Source organism: Galeopterus variegatus, unplaced genomic scaffold, assembly GCF_000696425.1.
Source record: "Galeopterus variegatus unplaced genomic scaffold, G_variegatus-3.0.2 Scaffold14777, whole genome shotgun sequence".
In the NCBI taxonomy this organism is placed as follows: Eukaryota; Metazoa; Chordata; class Mammalia; order Dermoptera; family Cynocephalidae; genus Galeopterus; species Galeopterus variegatus.
The window spans coordinates 4,106-15,150 of NW_007740888.1; the positions used below are offsets into that span (position 1 = coordinate 4,106).

At 38.6% G+C, this 11,045-nt stretch overlaps 1 pseudogene; it reads left to right on the forward strand.

Annotated features, from left to right (window-relative positions):
• Nucleotides 1-4,883: 4,883 nt before the first annotated feature.
• LOC103582064 overlaps nucleotides 4,884-11,045 on the forward strand; it is an 18,862-nt pseudogene continuing 12,700 nt past the window's right edge.

Consider the following 11,045-nt stretch of genomic DNA (forward strand, 5'->3'; position numbering starts at 1 on the left):
TTTTGTTGAAATTCCATGTTAAGTCAAAGAGATCTTCAGTTAATTTGGGAAAGATGAGTATTTTTCCTTATTAACTGGTATAGAGTATTTCCCACTATGTAAGCTTAAATGTGGGTCTGATTACAAAGTATTAGTAAAGGAAAGGTCAATTTTTAGGAAGATGAAAGTCATCCATTCTACTTTGAAAATTTCATGCCCAAAATTCTACATTCTTTCAACCTCATTTTAATTCAAATGACCATTCCTTTCATGTTAGCCTCTCGAACTTTTCCTGAAATTCCCTTTAAACATAAAAGATGAGAACATAAATGAAACTAACATCATAAAATACAGGAGGTCATACAAACACACATACATGTATGTCTGTTACTCTCGAACTCTGCCCTGGACATTATTCATCAGCAATGTGTGGGTTAAATATATATTTTAATTACCCTAAGCCCGTAAATACTTCTAACAATTTGTAGAAATATGTGCATAAGTAAAAACTGAAACTGGAGAAAAATAATAGCGAAGAAAATTATGAGGAAGAAAATAAAATGAAGTCAGGAATTATGTTTACAGTTCTTATCATTACTCCTAAAATTGGGGGACAATTTTGCCTCTATGTGTCCTATAATAGTTTGAGCCATAGGGACAATAATTTATAAAAATTGAAATTTATCATAATAATCACACATAAAACAATGTCTCAACAGTGCCACAGAACTACCAGTCATTCCTAATAAAAAGGCAAATATATATATACACATACATACATCCCCATTATTCCTACAGAAGGATTACTAAGGGCTGTGATGAAAAATGTCCTCAACAATGTCTGGTTTGTGAGGGTGCTGAGCACTAGAGATATTTCCCAGAGCACTTCTGAATCCAAATAACAGTGCATCCAACACACCACGCCCCTGATATGTGTGGTGGAGTCACTCGAACATTAAACTCTGGACATGATGAAATATGTGATACTTCATTGAGTGTCTAGTACATGCTGACCCCACTACTTTTTACTTAATATAAAGCAGTAGGTCACAAACAATTGTCACTTTGACAACATTTTTTTTACCTTTTTTTCTTCACCATGAAATCACTTATGGAGGTACCTTTTTACACTCACCTGGTTTTCTAGACACTTGGGCAATAACAATTTCTTCTGCTTTCTCAGCCAGTCTCATCAGATTGAGAAGATTATTGCTCCCTGAGACTTGGGACCACACCCTGGAGCTGGGGTCATCCATGAGTCTGCATATACCCCAGGATTCTGTGTGGACCGCTGATCTCTAATTCCTCTCAACACAATGACTTTAGTTGTCTACAGGTTCCTACAATGATGCTGAGGAGAGAGGTTACAGTGAAGACACTGGGGTGGTCAACTTTGCAGTTGATGCTTTCAGAGGACACCCCACATCTGTCAGTCAGGAACTAAGGACCCGAATGAGGAAGATCAAATATCCCATAATATACCTGAGGAGGGAGAAAATCTCTTATGGGCAAATGTAATGCTCCTCAGAAGCCATGATTCATAGTGGAAGAGATACTGCAGACAGGGAATTGTCTTTTAAGGTGCCTCATAGACTTGGGGTATTCATGGTAGTACAGGGTTGTTTTAATTTGGTAGCTGTGCTGGTGGTACTGTGTTCATGCTTTTCAAAAGGGGAATCCTTTGAAAGATGCGTATTCTGAAGTTGTTGAAATATTTATGGATAAAGTGATACGATTTCAGAGATTTGCTTTAAAACTATCCATTTGTGGGGAGGAGAGAAACTGACCAATGTATAAATGAAGCAAGACGGGTAATAATCCTGTAGAATCGTTGATCCTGTAGAATCCAAATCATTAGACTTTTATGTACTTTTGTATATGTTTGGATTTTCCATAATAAAGAGGTTTTTAATGGTCCCAGTGGGAGGGGACACATTCTTCTGACATTAGAGATATGCCCAAGAGGACAAAATTGAATGAAATGCTTCTGTTCATTTATGGTCCCCAGATTCCTAGCAGTTATATTGCAAAGAGATTAGGAAATGTATTTTAATGAGAAGCTGTGAGAATTCAGGTTCTATAACTTAATAGACATTACACCTCTTGCCATCACTGTCAGTTCACAAATCCAAGAAAAGAAGGAGACTCTTGCTTCTCAAATATCACCGTGGTCCAGGAATCCATGCCTGACACCATCTCCCTGATGTCTATTGATTCAAAAAATATTTCAAAATAGTTTGTGTATAACCAAGAAGGAAGCCTCAGATTTAGCTGCAGCCTCTTCTCTCTCCTCATTTCTCTTGTCCTCTGTTCATTCTGACATCATTTCTCCAGCCCCCTCCTTCCTCATCAGGAGCTGTTTCTTTCCTACTTCTCTCCCAGGTGATGTTGGGCTTTCCCGAGCATCTTACCCAGTGCCCGAGTCTCCTGCAAACCGTCTGGCCCTTGCACATCACAGGGACCTGGCTCCTCATTTACTTACACATGAACAGGCATCCACGGCCTCCTTGAGTTGTCTCTGCAATGTGCGTGAATGTGCGCTCTCATCCCATGTCTTTCTAGGGAGACAAAATGAGGCCATTCAGCAGAAAAGACAGGCACAGTTTCTGCAAGTGTAAGTGTTAATAAATGTGATTTCCTGTTCATATCATCTCCTGATCACCTTCAATGAGTCAGACCCTTGTCCATGTATGTTACATTTTTGTAACATTTTTTTTTTCCTTTTTTTGTCTTTTTTCGTGTCTGGCAACGGATCGCAACCCTAAGTGTCGCACCCACACCTCGCTCAGCCAGTGAGCGGGAACCGGTCTGTATGTGGGATCCGAACCCTCGGCGGGAGCGCCACTGCGCTCTCAAGCAGCGCACTGTAGCAGTGAGCCACCAGGCCGGCCCCCTGTAACATTTTGAGCAGGATTTTTTCCTATATGATGCATTTGTTGATTCCTGGAAATAGACAAGAAAATGATGTGTTTGATTATTTTTTCCTTAGCCTTACCATGTTTACTTGTTAGTGTGATAGCTTTCCAACTGACTTTAGATAGACAATTTTATCCATCTTAATATGAAATATACAATATGTATGCAAAATTTTGTCAGTTTTATCAAATGTGATCCATATACTCTTACCCAAGATGTGATGCTGTGATTGCTTTTTCTTCTGTAGTGACATTGCTTTGAAGTTTTGGAACAGTGTTGGGTAGAGGCCAGCTGGGAAGGTATATTTGCTTTCTGTGTAAGCATCATGGAGATTTGTGAAATAATTTTGTGTCAAATCTGATATTGGCCGATATTCAATGAACCTCTTTTTATTACCCTTACATACTCTTCTATTTACATTTTCAAAGAACTATTTCCATGCAGTATCTTTTGCACCAATTAAGATGATCCAATTAGTTAGAGAGGATTTTTTCTACTCATTTGCTGGACCATAATAAACCAATTACCAATATGAAATGTTCATTGCTTTCTTTGGTTGAATGCTACCTGGTCTTATCTTTAATATCCTTGACAAACTGATAAATCTATTTTATAGGTACTTTGAGTTTTTTTTCCATTTAGCTCATTAATTAGAGTAAGGAGTGGTATTTAAATGCTGCTTCTATTTTAGCAGGCTGCTGTCTTTTGGTATCAGGGTTATTATAATTTCAGAACATTCATTGAGATATTTATTTTCATGTTGCTTCAAATAATTTTTGCAAATATATTTTAAAGGCTACAAAATACATACATTATCAATTATATAATTATTATACTATATACAATTATGAAAAAGAATTATGAAAATAAATACATTATTATGCAAAAATATATATATTGCAAATAGGTGAGATTTCAAAATTATTAATTTGACATTTTTCCTTTCATGGGAGGTCAATTTTGTTGATGCTGCAATTTTTTTTTTTTTTTTGACTATTGGTCCATCATTCTTTTTCATTACAAATTTTTCAAGTGTGTAGAAAATACCATAGCATTCTCATCATTTATGGAGTTTAAACATGGGCCCATGTCTTTGAAATTATTATTAAAATTGTTATTATTATTATGATTATTATTATTATTATAAAAGCGGTTTTTGATGGAAACATAATTGATTACACTATCTGATACAGAGTTGACTGTCAGAATTTGCATACAGTGTATGATGATCAAATTGATATTAACAGCATGTTCATTACAAATCTTAATTTTTCCTTGCGTCCCTTACCAATTACTCCCTAAGCCCTCACCCCTCCCCCTCTCACCTCTAGTAACTATTGGTCTGTTCTGTCCTTCTGAAAGTTCGTTTTACTGTTGTCTTTCTTCCTCTTTCTTTCTTTCTTTCTTTCTTTCTTTCTTTCTTTCTTTCTTTCTTTCTTTCTTTCTTTGTTTCTTTCATTCTTTCTTTCTTTCTTCTTTCTAACTCATACTTATGAGTGAGTACGTGCAACATTTCTCTTTCTGTGTCTGGCTTATTTCACTTAACATAACTTTCTCCAAGCACATCCATGTTCCTGGAAATGGCAGAATTTCATTCCCTTTAAAATATAAATTACAGAAGTAATTCAGAAGATGTCTGGGATAACAATGGCTGGCTGACCAGGTGTCAAGGGAGTTGAACAGATAAAACCAGCTTTGGGAACTAAATTAGGTTTGGGGTGTATGTTTCCATCTAGTGGAGGCAACCCAGGAGAAGATGGCACAATTTGGAAACCCCAAATTGACAGAAGAGAAGAGACCACTAAGCAAACGCATCAGCTCATCAATACATTGGGTTTGAGCTAAAGGTGACCACATTTCTGAGATGCCTGTTGGTGAATGATTATTCTTGCTTCTGCCTCTCTCTTGCAGACATTTCCTGTACATACATGTAACCAGAACACCACACAGGACTTCCAGTATTTCTCCTCCTAAGACTTTCTGAGAAGGAGAGATTCAGTCTGTTCTCTATGGGCTGTTCCTGTCTATGTACCTAGTGACTGTCTTTGGTAACCTGCTCATCATCCTGGCCATCAGCTCTGACTCCCACCTCCACACACCCATGTATTTCTTCCTCTCCAACCTGTCCTTCTCGGACATCTGCTTCAGCTCCACCACTGTCCCAAAGATGCAGCTGAACATCCAGACACAGAGAAAAGTCATTTACTCAGGCTGCATCACCCAAATGTATTTTTTCACTGTTTTTGGAGTTTTGGACAATGTACTCTGATGGTGATGGCCTATGATAGGTTTGTGGCCATTTGTCACCCCCACACCCCCATTATATGGTCATCATGAATGGCAGGTTCTGTTCCCAGTTACTTCTAATGACCTGGCTCTCCCGTGTGCTGGTGGCCCTTTGAGAGTTTTACCATGATGCAGGTAAAACTTCTGTGCAGTCACTGAAATCCCACACTATATCTGTGAACTCCCTAAGGTTCTCAAGCTCGCCTGCTCTGATACCTTCATCAGAACCATTGTATTATATATTGTGGTAGTTGTTATGGGCTTTTTCCCTCTTGCTGGAATCCTCTTCTCATTCTCAAATAGTGGCTTCTGTCCTGAGGATCTCAGCAGCAGGAGGGAAGGGTAAAGTGTTTTCCACCTGTGGGTCTCACCTCTCGGTTATCTTCTTGTCCTATTTAACCTGACATGGAGTCTACCTCACTTCCACAGGGACACATACCCCTCGGAAAGCAGTGTTTACCTCTGTCCTATACACCATGCTCACTCCCATGATTAACCCCTTCGTCTGCAACCTGAGGAACAGGGACATGAAGAGGGCCCTGAGAAACATTCTATGCAGTGTGTCGACCCTGTTCCTGGACAAGTGTGATCAAGGACAGTGGAACAAGGAAGTTAGTGTAGACTCTGAGGTTTCTCTGACTGGGTTCAATGCTGCTGTTTCCTTATTGTGCTTATTAGCAATCAGTAAATATCCTTTTATGAGAAGTATCTTCAAGTCTCTTGCCTATTTTGTTTTTACAGTTTTTATTATTTGTTGGAGAAATTAAATTATTTGTCAGATATATGTCAGTTACATACATATGAAAGAGATGTATTTTATATTTATATATATATTTTGTTAATAATCAATGTCTTTCCATTTTTTTCATGGGGTCTTTTGATAAGTAGATTTTTAAAATTTAGATGACATCCAATTTTTCTTTTTTATCATTATTATCATTCCTTTCTGTAGATTAGAAATCTAGCCATGGTGGGACCAGGTTCTCTGCTCGGGGTCTCACACAGCTGAAATCAAGTGGTCACCCAGGCTGTGTCCTCAACCACAGCTCATGATTCTTGTCCACATTCAGGTTTTGCAGGATTTAGTTCTTTGTATTTGGAGGACTGAGGCCCCATTATTTTGCTAGCTGTTTTACGAGGCTCATTCTCAGATCCTCGGAGCTATCGTCAGGTTCTACACTTGTGGTTACGAACTGAGTGTGTCACTCCCCCAAAGTCATATGTTGAAATCTAATCCCCAAGGTGTAGATGTTTAGAGTTGGGGCCTTTGGGAGGCAACTAGGTCATAGGGGTTGAGACTCCCATGTTGGGGTTAGTGCTGCTAATAGCAGAGGCCTGAGAGATAGCTTGCTCTTTTTCAACCAAAAGTTGATACAAGAAGTCAGTTGTTTGCAACACAGAAGAGGGTCCTCACCAGAAACCACACATGGTAGCAACAGGATTTCAGACTTCCAGCCTCCAGATCTGTGAGAAATCAATTTCTTTAGTTGATGAACAACCCAGCCTATGGTATTTTGTTATAGAATTCTGAGATAACTAGGACATGGGATATCTCACAACATGAAACCTTCAACTATGTAAAAAAAAAAAAAAAAAACTTTGTAAAAACAGAAGCAGAATCTCTCCCACACTGTGAATCTCTTCCCAGATGGAGAGTGCGGTCTCTTTTAAGAGCTCACCTGATGAGGTCAGGTCAGCCAGGGTAAACTTGTTTTGTTTAACCCAAAGGGATTAAATTGAGACCTTAATTACATCTGTGGCGTCCCATACTTTTTTTTTTTTTTTTTTTTTTTTTTTTTTTTTTTTTTTTTGATTGGCCGCACCGCGCTCAGCCAGTGAGCACACCGGCCATCCTTATATAGGATCCGAACCTGCAGCAGAAGCGCCGCACTCTCCCAAGTGCGCCACGGGGTCGGCCCAGCATCCCATCCTTTTTTTAATATGATGTACACTCTTCATGAGAGTTAAATCCAAAAATCTGCATTCAAGGTTAGGTGTTTCCGGTATGCATATTACAGGAATAGGAGTCTTGGGGTCCTCTCAGAATTCTGCCTCATCCCATGTTAATGAACTACATGATTGTTAAGATGCCAGTTCTCCTTAAACTGATGGATAGATGCAGTGGAAACCAACGAAAAATTCCCACAAGGTTTTTCTTTGGGTATAAACTGACAACCATTTGTAATATTTCACGAAAATGCAAAGAGACTGCAACAGCCAAAAGAGTTTTGAAAGAGAATAAAGTTGGAAGTCTCACACTACCTGATTTCAAGACTTAGTCTAAAGGTACAATAGCCAATGAATTGTGTTATTAGTGTAAACATAGACATAGAGATCAATGAAACAGAACTGAGTCCAGAAATAAACCCATATATATATATATATATGATTAATATATATATGGTTAATAGATTTTTGATAGTCACCAAGGTAATTTAATGAGGATGAAAGTCTTTCCAGTAAATGGTGCTATAACTAGGTATTTGTATAAAAAAAAATAGTTAAAACCCTAATCTTACATCACACAGTACAGACAAGTGAATTATACTGGATCTTACATGTGAATGAAATGTGATATTCTATGGATTAAACACCTTAAACGATTTTTAATCAGGTATAACTGAAAGTCAATGTGCTGATTGACTCTATCAGTCTCTTTGGTGACTACCTCACATACCCAATTGAGCCTATTCTTTCTTGTTAACAATCTCTGATATTGTTCAAATTGGCTATCATGTGCTCATCTCACCCACGATGCTCATCCAACCCAGTGTGCTCATCCGACCCGAGTGCGCTCATCCCATACAAATGTGCTCATCCCACCCAATGTGTTTATCTTGTCCAGTGTGCTCACACCACCTCAATGTGCTCATACCATGCCAATAAATTCAGGAATAGTAAGCTTACAACAATATCCCAGGGGGATGAAATGCCAGATTCATACCTATATTAGATGCCATTTGTGTCCCATCCATGTCTCCTAACTATTACCATTTCTGAGCTTTCCCAGCTCCATATCCAATGCCAAATTCTAGGACTCCCCCTGAGAGCATCATCTGGCCAAAAGAATCCTCTCTTTTCACTTGCATGTTTATCTGTTAGTTGTATGACATAATACTCTTCCCCCATCCCCAGGAGTTCTGTGTGCTTCTAGGACCCAGCCAGTCTATGCTTGGCCTTTAGGAATTCATTAGCATTTCAGCCAAATTATTGTCTGGTTGAATAATGCCACTGCTGCCCTCCCATGCTCAGCACCAGGACAGCTATTGCTCCCAAGTCAGTCTCCTTTGGGAGACATCTAACACTCCTTGGATTTCAGATTGTTAGGTTGTTCTATGACCTCTACTTTGTGATGGGTTTAAGAAAATTCATGACTTTCTAGATTATCTGGCTTTTTCTTGTTATGGTGGTAGTGATATTCTTTTCAGCATTTAACATTCTATGCAGAAACTGGTATTTTCTTTAATGTGACTTGAGAGGAGAGACAGAGAGAGAGACACAGAGAGAATGAGGATTTCCCCAATGTGTAGTAGAAAGAATATTATGCTTAACTCCTTACTATCCAAATCTAATTTCCCCCTGAATTTTGGATAGCAAGAAACATTTGAGCTTAGAAAGCAAGTAACACAATTATTTTGATTTTCATTCTCATGAATTTGTAAATAAACCACAGAAAAATAGAAGGTAGTGGTCATGGCTACATTATATATATATATAGAATTCTATATATATATATATATATATATAGAGAGAGAGAGAGAGAGAGAGAGAGAGAGAGAGAGAAAACATATTTATAGGATCCAGTTTGTTACTTCAATACATGCACATATTTTATAATGATCCAGTCAGAATAGTTAGTATATCAATAACCTAATTATTTATCATTTCTTTGCAGTTATAACATTCAAGATCCCCATTTCTGGCTATTTTATCCCTTATTTTTTATTATTTTATCAATCACCTAATTATTTATCATTTCTTTGCAGTTATAACATTCAAGATCCCCATTTCTGGCTGTTTTATTTCTTATTTTTTATTATTTTATTTTATCAATATACAATATAGTTGATTTTTGTGTCCCTTTACCAATTCCTCCCTCCCTTTCCCTCTCCTCCTCCCAACAATCAACATCATATCAGCTCACTTGTCTTAAAAACTTCAAGGAATTGTGATTGTTATGTCTTCTTCCCCACCCTACATTTATTTGTGACTTTATTTATTTATTTTTAGCTACCACAAATAAGTGAGAACATGTAGTATTTCTCTTTCTGTGCCTGACATTTAACTTAAAACAATTTTTCTAAGTCTATCCATGTTATTGAGAATGGTAGTATTTCATTCTTTTTTATAGCAGAGTAGAATTCAATTGTGTAGATACACCACATTTTCCATATCCACTCATCTAATGATGAACATTTGGGCTGATTCCCACTATTGGCTACTATAAATAGTGCTGCAATAAACATTGGAGTACAGGTGTACTTTCACATGATGATTCACAAGTTGTGTGGGGGTGGAGTTAGTGTGCATGCTTGCCTGCGAATCTTTTAGCCTGTTGCGATTTTTAGTGTGTTCTTTTACAATGTATGAGGCAGTGGCTCAGCAGTGCTTGGGTCTAAAAATAGAGCATGTTTGCTTTGCCAGCAGCTCCTCAGTTTTCTCTTTGGACTGCCTAGTTCTTAGATGTATGTTTGCTGGATAAAGCTTATTATTCCTTCAACTGAGGCTCAAAAGACCTTTGTCCTGTTACGTAGCTCATAGAGCTGCGTGTGAAGTGTTTGTGACCCAGTCTGGACAACAGACTTGAGGGGTNTTGAATATGTTCTGCCCTATGACCACTTTCCTTTTGGTTGGGATCTGGTTGCTGCTCACTATACTGCAAGGCAGCATAGACCAGGCACTACAGTGGAAAACTCCTAGGAAGAGAGAGGAAATGTGGCTGTCCTTGAGTTTGATGAAAATTTTATAGGCAGCATGAGAGACATAGTGCTGCAAAAATGCCCTGTCAATGTCCTTTGAGTGACTAATGGCCATTCTAGCCCCATACATTGATTGTCCTATACAAGAGGTAATGACCATGATAGGCAGCTTGGGTGAAATAGAGGATAGAAGACAAGCAAAAGGGGTCCAAAAGGTGGCTAAGACCAAACCCCAAGAAGTACTTAGGATTTTATCCCAAGGGGACCAAGCAAGACTAGCCATAAGCAGATGTTGCTTGACTTGCTTGCAGCAGGGGTTGATAGCAAGAAAATTGACTGGGAGCCAAATGCGGTCCTGTTTGCCTTGTGGCAACAACTGTGCCCTGAGCAGCATTTCACTAAATGTCTAGAAACAGGTGGCAAGGTACACTCAGTGTATTTAAAGGATTTTTTTGGTCACTAATGAGGAGGTAGATGAGTTGTTCCATTTTGAATAGGGAACAGGCCAAGGTACTCATCTTTTCGGGGCAGGCATGGACCAGAGACCTCATGTTGAATTGGCAATATATTTGTTGGGGACAAATGTGCAGTGTGTCTTGCAATTGGTGGATACAGACACAGAATGTAGGCTGATATATGGCAATCCAGATAAGTTTCCAGGGACCACAGTTCATGTAGATGGCAATGGAGGACATACTGTTGAGGTCAAAGCTGTGTCATTGCCATTGGGCATAGGACGATTACCCCCTTGTGTATATATATATATATCCCCAGTAGCTGAATACGCCTTGGGTATGGATGTATTTCATGGTTTGTACCTTCAAACAACAGTTGGAGAGTTTCTGCTGAATACGGGCAGTAAAGCTTGGGTTATGGGGATATGCTAAACATGACCCACAGGTGTTACCAAAGCCAAGATGTATAGTTAATGTAAAGCACTATCAC